Here is a 12,880-nt window from a genome sequence, read left to right on the forward strand (position 1 = left end):
CCTATGATATTTTGCTCTGTGCAAACTGCACCATGCGGGGGAAACTGCCTCTGGCCCATAGCAGCAGTACTGTGTGTATGAAGTTTTGTGTGTGTGTCTGCAATGTTAATGGTAGGTTGTTATGCAGGGGAATACACAAGTGTGCACACAGACACAAAACACACACACACTCACAGTGAATTTGCTTATTTAGCTTCAGCTGCTTCCATGTCAAGCCTTTTTTGCCTATAATCCAGTGTGCCCCCCACTGGCATGGGGCCATGTGTTCTCAACATGGAATGCGGATATATGGGAAAGGCCGCATGCATACAGGATTATTGTCTGAGACAAGAACCATCATATCAGGTTTTCGCCATTATAAACTCAGCCAGGTTCTATGCCCCCCCCCCCCCCAATTCTCTCTTTACTCTTCTGACAAAATTTTTAAAGGGAATTGAGATCACAGTGTGTGCTAACTGTGGGCTATTCCTGAACGGGGATTCTGGCTTATATTTAGGCCCTACAACATACAAAACAACAAGGTCATGGCTCTGCGATACTGAAAATGTAAGAGTAATGTTTATGAAAATGTAATGAATATTGCATTTCCTATATAGGCCTAACAGCTACATTTGGATGTTGGACTGAAAATCACCTATGGACGCCGCACAAGACAAGGGTATCCTGTTACTGTATGTGCTGCAAGCTAGTGTGAATCAAAATATTCTTCTCACAGCGGTAGGCCTACATGTTTGGGGATACTGTGAGAATGAGTAACCAGGGCAATATCGTATGATGTACGTTGCAAATAAGGCAGGCAAATCACTTACAGACCAAACCATACAATGAAGATAACATGTGAATATGACATGAACTGGATTGAAAGGTGTTTCAACTTGGTAAGGCAGCCAGCTACACTTGGCTGCCTTTACACTGCTGTACATGCCTGGAATAAAATTGAACATTTGCACATAAATAGATAATAGGCCTAATTATTATGGGCATACACCATATTCCTTACTACTCAAGGAGGGACCTCCATGTTACAGCCACAAGATTCCTTCATGCACTGAATAGTGTTCACTAACAAAACCTTAACACATAAAGCCTATACATTCTAATGCACTTGCATGTGTCCACAAAAAATGTGTTCTTTACACTACTACTGCATCTGAAATAAAATTTCATTCAATCTAATTGCACTGCCACGAAAATAATTGAACGTGTGATTCTGACAGGTACCGCACAAGTCTCAATGCACTACTCAATGCAGATGCGTTAGATGTATTTACACAAAATACACAAAATACATATTTGTGAAGAATGCAGATTCATGCAGTAATTGCCCTCTTCACATCAGTGAATTGAATGGATCAAATAACACACACCCACCCACATACACACACATGCATACATTCATACGGGGGGGGGGGGGGGGGGACCTTCCTTCATTGAGGGGGGAAAAACAAATTCCAATTCACAATGGTAAGACATAGATTCCCACAATTGAGTTTGTTAAGAGCACAGTGCCACGAGGTTATTTTTGCTTGCACTCAAACAAAAGACATTCACTGCACTGCCACAAAAGGGGAATGGGAAGTCCAAACATGCAGGAAGTCATGCGTTAATTCTCTCTCTCCTCATGACAATAAGCATGTTATACCAAGTCTCTTTGCAGCCGCTGTATGGACTAACTCCCTGTCAAAGAATGTCACTCTGGTGGTAACACAAGCGAGCCTGTAGGCCTACATAATATTGTGGACTCATAAGAGTTGTACGATGATGATGAAAAACCGAATAATGGTTATGCAATAATTCAAAAGCACATCTGTTTGCTTCTGGACATACAATGAAAACTTTTGTGCAGTAGGGTGCACCTACAGGGAGGGCTGAGGCTTGCTCATGCTGGTACTGGCACTGGTACATGAGTGGAGACAAAGCAACCCAAACTATGTAGTAAACAGGTCTACCAGTCAACAAAAGTCTTGCTAATATTCTTGAAAAATACGTATATCACGCTGATATTGGAGGTTGAAAGAGGTTTAATAAAAGCAAGGAAAAGACAGTGAGAGAGAGAGAAGGATGGAGAAAATGGTGAGATGACTCTAAAGAATGTGACAAAAAATGATTACACAATAACACAATAACCCGACAAGATTGGATGCTCTCAAATTGTAAAATCAATTGAGCTTCTCTGAATAAGAATGGGGGGGGGGGGGGAATCACTTGGACACTACATTAAAATCATTTTCCCTTATTGTTTATTGTACTTAGATAACGCTATCTTATATGTCCAGCATGACTGCTACTTAGTGTTAACTTTTTAACATGAGCTGCATGTAGGCGTACATACTTCATTATACATTCCACTAGAGTAATGCACAAAGCATGACCAAATTCCTGCTATCTCTTGATTAGTAAATTACTCTGGCTCAGATGCTATATTTGAAGCTCCTTTACAAAGCATACTTTTGCTGGCAAATATTCTTTCCAGGAAATGGAGTTTACACTTTGACATTTTCATTTTCATTTTCCTCGTGAGCGAGCATGTGAGCCACGAGCGATTTTTATTGTATGCATCTTCCACTCTGCTGTCAATAACAATCCACAGTGAAATGAAACCAGGCCGCATTTCATAATCTCCACGGAAAGGGCTGTCTTATTGCCGCCAAGGATGCCATTTATGCAGAACAGGACTGTTGCTTTAAAACCGTGTTGCCATATGGAGCACTCACTATGGCCATGGAATCAGCAACTGCCATTATGTCAGGGACCATCTCCACATGTTTCCAATTCATGCAAGGAGAGGTTCAGGGATCACATACAACATATATCTGGCAAGGTTTCGCTTCACATTCAAGCACCTTTATTGATAATAGCCTTGTTTGATTTAATTACATAAATAGCACAATCATGAATGTGATATATGGTACAACAATATAATGGACAAGAAACAAAGAATTACTTCATGATAATTGATATCAGTGAAATTCCATGGATTACGACAGGTCTGTTACAATATACTACAACTACAGGTACATTGTAGGCCTATACAGTTTATTTCTCTTGATAATCACTGCAAAACACAGGTTTTGAAAACAAATTTCAAAGAGATGCTAGGTATGTCTGTGAATATATACATCATACAGGCCTACAAATGCAATATTGATGAATACTTTATTTGTGATAGGCAGTGGGGAGAATTGTCTGGGTAATAATCACAACACACTGTTCTTTGCTACCTCCCTGCGTGAACAAAATATGGGGCCCAGGGAGTCACACATGTTGCAGGCTACAAAGGAAATTCAGTCGGTAGCACAGGTAGTCGGATGGTTTATGCAAGCTGCACATAAATCGAGAGGCCCTTGTTCGTCATGGCCTGCATACAAGTCACATGAAAAAACAGAGCTTGCATTTTCCCTGGTCACTCCAGCAAGGCCTTAGACACTGGGAGTAGAGCCCCAAGTCTGGCCTGTAATTGATCCATCCTGTATACACTGGCACAGACTGAATCATGCAGCCATTTACAGAGTATTAAAGCTGGGACTCAGCTTTTCGTCAACAGTCCATGACCCACGATTAAACAAAAACAAAAGCCTCCATTTGCAATCTTGATTTAAAAACAACAAGAATGAAGAAGAAGCCTAATATCAGCCATCAGAAGAGTGGGAACTGGATTAGCTTTGTCCTGCGCCAATACCATGGTGCCCTCCCCCCCCCCCCCCCCCCCACCGATATCCAGCATTCATATATTTGTTTCATTTGCACATTTCCTTCCTTTGCCTTTGAATTTCCTGTACTACCTAGTTCTCATTCTACAAGCAAGCTAAAACCACAGACCAAGACCTCTTCTACCGCAAAGGTAGCTTTCAGACGATAGCTCACATAACTTTCCATATCTCCCTTTGTCTTCAAAAGAGGATGACCTGAAATATAATTCTCAACCACGGGCAGCATGAGGCAAGAACTTCCTCTGTTTTTTTTTTTTGTTTGTTTTTTTTTTTTTTTTGTTTTTTTTTTTTTGGGGGGGGGAAGTGTAAGAATACGTTGCCCTACATATTTTGATGAATTTCATGGAGAAAGTGGCTTTCAGTTTGAAGAAAATGGGAGGTAGGATATACTTATGAATCGAGTGAATGCAATGCAAGGAATATCACATGACAGCAGTGTTTTTGTTTTCTTGGGTTCTTTTTTTTTTCTGAATGCCTCAAGGATGCCACATTTCTTGTCCCAGAAACACTCACTGATTGAATATAACATTCTTCTAGATGTTTGATTTTTTTTTTTTTTTTTTTTTTTTTTCCTGCAGATTTCTCAGGGTCGATGTTATAGTTTCACTTCTGCACAGTTTGAGTAACTTCTCTGGACGGGAAATCCCCTCTGAGGCTTTTTCCTTCTGCCTTATCTGTGAGGTGAAAGTTCAGATTTTTGATTTCCACAATTGTCATTTAACCCTGTCACTTCTGAATCAGCCAATGGCCACCTTACACATGAGTGCCTGTGTGTGTGCCTGGAAATGTTTGTTCCATTGCCTGATTCACATCGTTCACATCATCCCTGTTTTACACAATTCAATTTCCCTATAAAGTACACAATCATGATGCCTAATAGTATGAAATTTCCCCCTTTCTTCAGTGCCGGTGAGAGGAGGCTTGATGTTGCACGAATCCCCCAGTTGCTCGGGGTCGAGGCTTGGAAAGGATGTACTTCCTGTCATAAAACTCCTTAATGATTTGCACAGGAGGGCTCTAACCCTGTTGTGTTTAAATGTGCTATAGGCACGTGGAAGCCATGACCGTCACAAAAACAGCCACTGCTCATTTAGAGGCTCTCCTTGTCTGTCTGTCTGTATGTTTGTTCGTTTTGTTTGTTTTTCAGGGGGAGGGGAGAGTTATCAGTGATTTGTGGTGGGATGCCTAAGATTATCTATCATGTATTATGATGAAATTTATGTATTCAATTTCTGCAAAATATTTAAATGTTTCTGATGGAAATGGAAAAATAAATGAATGAATGAATGAATGATGATGACAAAGGGCAGACAGTACAGTTACACTATTTGCACATGTGTTTATATCAACATGACCGCACAAGTTTAAACATAAGAATAGGCCTAAGGCATTAATAATACCTTATCATTTATTCAAAATGGAAAGTCCCTATTTTCTTTTCAGTTCGCCTCCTTACCACTAATACCAGGCCAGATAATTAATTATTCTTTTGACACTCTAGAGACACAAAATAGCGTACAAATGAACTACACTTATAGGGTGGGGTTGAGTGGAGGTAAGGAACTCTTAATGACTGCTAACAACATTATACAAACAATGAATGTTTATAACTGCAATGGACAGAATATTTCACGAGGTGAAAGATGATATGATACATTCAACGAGGCACGCCGAGTTGAATGGATCAATAATTTCATCTTTCACCGAATGAAATATCCTGTCCACTGCACGAATGAAAAACATTCATTATTTGTTTTATATAACATCTAAAAATAGAACCTTGTCATTTGATGTGTAATGAAGTTAGAAAAGAAAGAATGTACAAGATCTGAGACTGAGAGATCTGTGATTGATCACATGCACACGGCAAATGCAAGCATTATACATTCGTAGTGTGTCAGGCCCTTGGCGGCATGCAATGGAGCAAATAGCATGGATCCAAAATTGCACGGTAAATGGAGCCACAATTGCACTAAGGATGATGTAATAGTAAAATGGGACAAAAGATCAATATCAAACAATCAATCAAATGACAAGGATCTATCAAGGTGTTAGTATATTGATAACTGCTAGAAATAGAGCAACAAATCTGATGTATTGATGACTGTGTTTTCAATCAAAAAGAGTCTTTATAGACATTAGCAGGGATAGAGCATGGGATAAATATAGCTCTATAGATGACGTGACTGAGCAAAATATGATACCACAAAAAAGTCTCTTCAGAAATCGTCCCACATGACTCCAAAGATAGCATCGGTGCGCTGGATCTACATTCCTCTCCTTTCACTATTTATGACATTCATACGGTTGTTTCATAATTTCAAATGACTTTTTTGTTTGTTTTGTTTCATTTTGTTGTTTTGTTTGTATGTGTGACAGTGTGTGTGTGTGTGTGTGTGTGTGTGTGTATTTTTTTTTTCATGTGCCAGTGTACGGTATTTACCATAATGGAAAAGAGGAAGACATCAAATATGAAGGAGATAAGAAGCAGGGAATACAAAACTTACATTAATTACTAAAACTTTGAAAATCAAGTAGCAAATACTACAGATGAATCCGACTTCAGAGCACTGTAACTTATGGCGGGCATAACTGGGGGGTTTCTAAAGAGGAACAAAAGCACTTTCAAAGGGCTATACAATGGAGTCAGGTGCGTTGATATGTTAGTGCATAAATTATCTTAAATTAGGCATACTTGAAGCCCCCTAGTTAGTAATAACGATCAAAAACAGTAACCAAACCCGAATTGGTCTATACGTATACTTTGACCAGGTAAGATGTATTATGTAAAGCTTGTTACACATAATAAATAAACCTGACATCATGCGAGTATTCTTCATTTTTTTTTCTTCATTCTTCTCATTAATTTGCTCAATATTTGATTAGCCGTATTTCGCAAGCTAAAACGAAACATTGGTTGACGGTGATGGAAGCTAAAGTTCACAGACGGTGGATAACTGTAGGCCGACCTTTGAACCCTCACAGATAAACAATCGTTACCTGTATATATCCAGCATCAGAGGAAACGAAAATCTTTACCAAAAGGATGTGGGCAGACCACTTCCATGATAACAAACGTGCCAAAAAGCACAAAACTCTAGTTGGTAGGTGGGTCATCTTTATCAAAATACTGATACAAATTGTATGTACAGGAAAGAAATGATGTAATGCAGTTTAAAGGAGTGATCTGTCATGTTTCACTGAACAATGGTTAGCCTACTTTATGGTTCTCGAATGGTAATCTGTAATCTGATTACGCATCCCAGAATAAAAACAACAACAAACCCAGATGACAGCAACTTTTGCTTTACCACTATCAATTTGAGCAATAATTGCTTTACCAATATCCAAAAAATATTACCTCTATTCTACCACTCAACCAATATCCTACATAATCACAGGAGGCAGGAATTATTCTTGTGATATGTTGATCATAAATCCCCTTGTAGTTTGCAAGTGGCATCAATTTGTCATTATAACAATTCACTCTGTCACTCAAAGATAAAAGTAACATGGTCATTTCTTGTCTTTTTTTTTTTGGGGGGGGGGGGCAGAGAATTCAAACGCAGGGATAAATATTTGTACAGCTTTACAAATTCAATTACACTCTGTGCAAGAAAGAAATTGAGTTTAAAGTGTAACACCATTTGACATTCATCAACTTTAAGCTACATTTTGTATGTGCGCAGAATAAAATCAGACAGAATATGGAGCAGTTTCAGATTCTAAAACATGACGAAAGTTATCATTTTAGAGTGCTGTGTGTTGCACAGAGCAGAACTATTGCTTACATGTACCTGTGCAAATCTTAGGTGCAGTTTTACCAACTTTTTTTCTTTGAAATTAATTCCAAAATAAGAAGTCATTTTATCTGAATGTCTAATTGCTCTAATGGTTTAGAGTAATTTCTCCAGTTGATGATTATCATAGATTTTCATCTGAGATTTTTATCTAACATGTAACAGGAGAGAATGAGGCGATGACATTGTTACCACATCAATTTGCATGTTTGATCGTGAGCAATATCAATGTTTTGTGAAAAAATTCCACCTTCCAGTATTTTGCATCCAGGCCTTTGTTTCAGGTTACTACCCCCTCGGAAGCAACTTCAACATGGAGTGGAGATTCCCTTTAAACAGCAACTATCTCTATGCTTTGGTGCCCTTGTCTGATAAGGTCTAAAGTACTAAGGGCCACATGATGGCAAGATGGGGTTTGTGTGTGGTATGGGGCTCTGCACACATGAACAGAATATAGGCCTACATGATGTCATTGTAAGCAGGCACATAGTTACTTCCTCTTTCAATTATTACAGGCAGTGTTGACAAAGTGTACACTGCAATAAAGCAATGTAGCAGTGAGTGTTTCAAACAAACTATTGGGGAAGGGGCTAAGTATTACATCACACGGGAAGGAAGAGTGCATATTCCACAGACCTTGCCAAAGTCTAAAATGCCCTAATGCTAACTCTCTCGCCATACTCTATGATATGAGCATGCCTGATGCAGTCTAGATTCTGTACGATCATGGCGGTCTAACATGACATGTTGCAAGCCATGTGACATTCCTACGTTCCATGTACAGCCTCTCACCATCCCCCCCCCCCCCCCCATCTTGTTGTCGCTGGGCGCTGCACAGCAGTCTAGTCACACAGCATGCACCTGCAGAACTTATGAGAGTGAAACTGCACACTGGGGCCTGTAACATGCAGGTCCTTACCTCATATAAATCTCATTTATTCATGAGGAAAATCCTTGGACTTGGGTGACACACTGCAAGTACAGTGACATTCGGGAAAGTATAAAGTCGGTTTGCTGCCAATGATTTACTGCAGAGCTCCAATGCAGGGCACCACTTGAAATGAAAGATCATAAAATATACGTAGTTCTTAACAGCAGCAATGTAAATTCCCACGCACGTATGAAGAACAATTTCAAAACATATCTACCAGTATTTTTTTTTTTCACTGTAATGTATATCTCTAAAAGGCATTCATGCTCTTTGATGCCAAGGAGAATTCATCCAAAATGATGCTGGTTTGAAAGAACATCTTGGTGTTCCACGAAGACACGAGATGAGTGAATAAATTAAGTGACATCTGATAAAGGAAAGAGGCAATTACTACTCTTTGACAATCAGTCTGTCAGCAGAATGGCCTGCCATGGGCCATGGCTGCCACCCCAAAATAGCTGTCTTTGCTGTGAGACTGCATTGAGCTCTTTCATGGCCAATCCTCTCTCAATTCCTATTAAATGATGAACTAACATGACTAATTTTCCTATTCTCACAAAAAAACAATTTCCCAGCAACACCTGACAAAGCCAGAAGGGACATTTTGTTGCAACGCTTTCTAGTTTTTTGAGAACTCATTTGAGAGAAAAAAAATGCATACCATGATAAAACCAACACATACCATATGATAAAAGCTACAGTAAATGTAGGCCTACATGTTATTGAGTTGCTCTATTGAAGATAACTTTCTTTTATAATCTTTTAACAGCAATAGCTTGAATAGGCCCATCTTCTTTGAGTGCCAGTCTGCAGTGTTCTTTTATTCATGCTGGCACATAAAAGGTCACATTGGTACATTATCGGAATGCGCTGACGCAGCCACCACTTTCGATTAATTAATGCAAGGTCTTTGGGTTCCAGTCGTGGTTGGACACCACTTCTTTAATGCAATAATGACGTGGAATGGAGGCCTTGGGTTTAAGCTGCTTTATTTATGGGTACTCATTCTCAATGTCTGATGTAGTTCATGGCAGCAAGAGGCGCGGGAGAGAATGGATCAGTTTGTCAATATTGGGTCAATACCACACAAATAATTCAAGACTGATATACAGCACCGGGAGTCCAATAGGACCGAACCTCGCCCACTCTAGCGGTGCAGGGGCTATTCATCGGTGAAGACGAGCGGTCGCATTGTGCTGTGCCCACTCGCACAGTCTGGTCAGCCGCCAAACAATAAATAAGAAGCTTCCCGCCCTTCACTATCTTCCTGGACATTTGTTTTGCCCCACCCCTCTCTCCCAAGCCTGCTGATAAGTCTGTAAATTGTTGATGTGCTAGTTCATACTGCTCCCTTCCTTTTTAATATCAGCTCTACCAGAAGGACCATTCATAATTCCTACATCACATAGATTTTGAGACTATACTGGGGAAAAAATATATGACTAAATTTAGAAAAGATTTGAGAGCTCTGAAGGGGAAAAAAAAATGTCAGCACCACCGGAAGTAGGAGGTGTGGGAGACATCAAATAAATATATGAAGCATGAATTCGATTCAGTTCCATACACAATGATATGAGGGAAGAAGAGAGCAGCACACACTGAAAGTTCACAGTTTACATCGTAGTGTATTCTTGGTTGAACATAATAGGGGATATTGAAAATTTTCATAATTTTCCTTCAAAATCTTTTCTTTTGTCTCAGCAAATTTCTTTTAAACAAGGTTTTATTCCCACCATCAAGGTGGCACTATGACCACAGAAGATGTTCTGATGTTTTAACTATGGAAACAACCATTGTTCACAAAAATGAACCACAATCTCTTACATGTGTTACTCCATGCAATGTAAAAAAAAAAGAGAGAAAAGATTACTGTATACGCCAAATATTTTGCGAGGTTTTTATTTTCGCAAATTTCGCGAGTCAGCTGCTATTCACAAAATGAAAAACACACAAAAATTACTCTAATGCCGATATGAATGTGAATTATGCGTATACATTTCTCCGTTCAGTACAGGACTCCACGATTGCGAATTTAACCACTCGTGAAATTGTCGGGAAGTCCTGATTCGTGAAAAGTTAGATTCACAAAATATATGCCATATACAGTATTCTATTAGATTTTATGCTCAGCATAATATATTGCTATATAAAGTAATCATGACTAAAATCATGATTACATCAATCTTGTAGGAATGTCTTCCTTCATCAGTACAGAGTCGAGAAGCTAGGTAGGCCCTATATGTTTCTCGTGAAGGATAGCTCTGACACTGCATTTGGTGACAAATAAATTGATGTACACACAGATTGGTATTCACATGTAAGGTTATTTACGAAGAACAAGTGGCAATAGATTGCATGATTTGCTCATAAAACTATCATCACAGCCAGAAATTTAGTTTGTCTAATTTGTTCTATCTGACATGTCTTTAAAAGAATATTATGAGTAAGAATATTTTCATTATCCATTTACTACTTAGAATGATGTTTAGTGTGTTGCTTGAAGGCTGAATGATGTTCTGTGATATATATTACTGGCTCATAAATCACATGAGCTTGTGTGTGCTCTCTTGACTTGTATTTTACATCTGGTCTCACAGCGTTTTGTTGTTGTGTTTCAGGGCTGTTCCCACTTCTTGTGAATATCAAGAGAAAAACGACCCAGGCCACACCGCAATCATTTCATCGTGAAGAACATCGTAATGAACAACCAAGCGCGGCAATGAGCGCTGCAAATGGAAATTGTCATTAGGATCCCATTGAAGCTGGCGGGTCCTCCCATGACCTCGCATAATTCAGTGTCTTGTGGCCATTATATCAACCTCACAGCATGCTATGCTCACTGGACTGTGATCGCCTGATTGAAGAGGCACACCATGGCTTTGGGCCCTGCGACAAAGTGCAGCTACCATGCTGAGAGCGCAGCAACTGTTGAGGCGATCCCTAACTGAGGCTAATTCGCCCCAATAAACAAGAAGGCTGTACAGTACTGTGGCCTATTATATTTCCTAGTCCTCTGGAGGGGTTTTATTTGGTCAAAGACGAACATTCCTTCCCAAAGCTTCTAATGCTCGCCCAGCTAAATGAACCCCATTTTTCATTTATCACATAAGCAAGCATACGTGGAGGGATAACTTATCACATGACCTTTGAACACACAGAGCAAATTCAATCTCGTCTGGGTAAATCATTCAGTTGGCCGCCATTCTCAGGGCGAGAGAGGTTCCTAACAGAGCACGAAGGTGCTTTTGCACAGAATTTATGATGATATCCAGGCCTTTGGTGCTTTTAAAAGTATTCCATTATTCATCTCTCAGTAAATTTGTTGCATATTTTCGGCATATATCAATTACTTTCCACACCAGGATCTATCTCAAAATTGCCACATACAAAAAATATATGGAACTTCACCACAGACATAAATGGTTGGCGTAAGATGGAAACAGCCACAAATATCACTGCTTTCGGTTTCTATAGAAATCTAGGGCATAATAGCTATACAGTGAAAGCGAAAGATATAGCTTGGCATGACATTTAATGCCTGCTGCTGGCGGAGGCAAGATGGTGACTCTTGATATTGATAGTGTGTTCGCCATATCTACACGCACTGGGCAACCGCATGGACTTACACACAAATCGCAAGTGCATGAAATTGAAATCCCGAAGCTGTAACTGACATTCATACACAAGAGTCATAGTCATGTTGGGACTGACAGGCTATGGTATTTTATGTGGTATTGAGTGTCATGTGCTGTCAGCAACAGTCGGTGAGGAGAACCATTTCGTGTGTGAGAAAAACTTGTGTGACTCTCAGGCAAGTTCAGAAATTAAAATCAAAAAACAACAACATGATTACAACCAAGTTCTTCCTATGCCTGTAAGCCCGCATGTAGTTTCACATTTGTAGTAAATTCATCATCAGTAAAACTAGTACAAGTGTAGCTGATTCGACTTGTAGATCACATTCACAATATGATGCAGGCAGGCAGTTGGGATTACAGTACTGTATGTCTTGATCAGGTTGTAATATAACATTATGTGCTGCCTCGTTCCTCTGAATACATTATACAGGTTTAAAACATGCATCTACAATGCTGAAATGTTTTCACATAAATACCTAGATTACATTATTTTGGGGCTTGGGAAGTCTGACTTCACCAATAGGTCTACACATACCCATATACATACAAAATACTAAACAAAATGAACAAAATGATTGGAATTTCTTGCCAACTTCAGCCCTTAATGGTATACTGAAATGCCAAATATCAATAAATGCAAGGTGCATGCACCACAAATGGCACAATGCTAATGATGGTTATAACTAAATATCACATGTACTTATTTTCAAGACAAAAAAGAACAAGACAGACAATAAACAACAACAAAAATGGAAACAGCATCTATACGGAGTTTGAGTCACGTTTCGTAATGCGCCACTG

The 12,880-nt window shown here is 39.3% G+C and overlaps 1 protein-coding gene across 1 annotated transcript in view; it reads right to left on the minus strand.

Moving 5' to 3' along the window:
* LOC139737166 (uncharacterized) overlaps positions 1 to 12,880 on the minus strand; it is a 132,637-nt gene that overhangs the window by 64,715 nt on the left and 55,042 nt on the right. The gene's annotated exons all lie outside the window — the stretch shown is intronic.

The sequence above is a fragment of the Diadema antillarum genome, unplaced genomic scaffold (assembly GCF_040938485.1).
Source record: "Diadema antillarum isolate AM-2024a unplaced genomic scaffold, OU_Dant_1.0 scf00000028, whole genome shotgun sequence".
Taxonomy (NCBI): Eukaryota; Metazoa; Echinodermata; class Echinoidea; order Diadematoida; family Diadematidae; genus Diadema; species Diadema antillarum.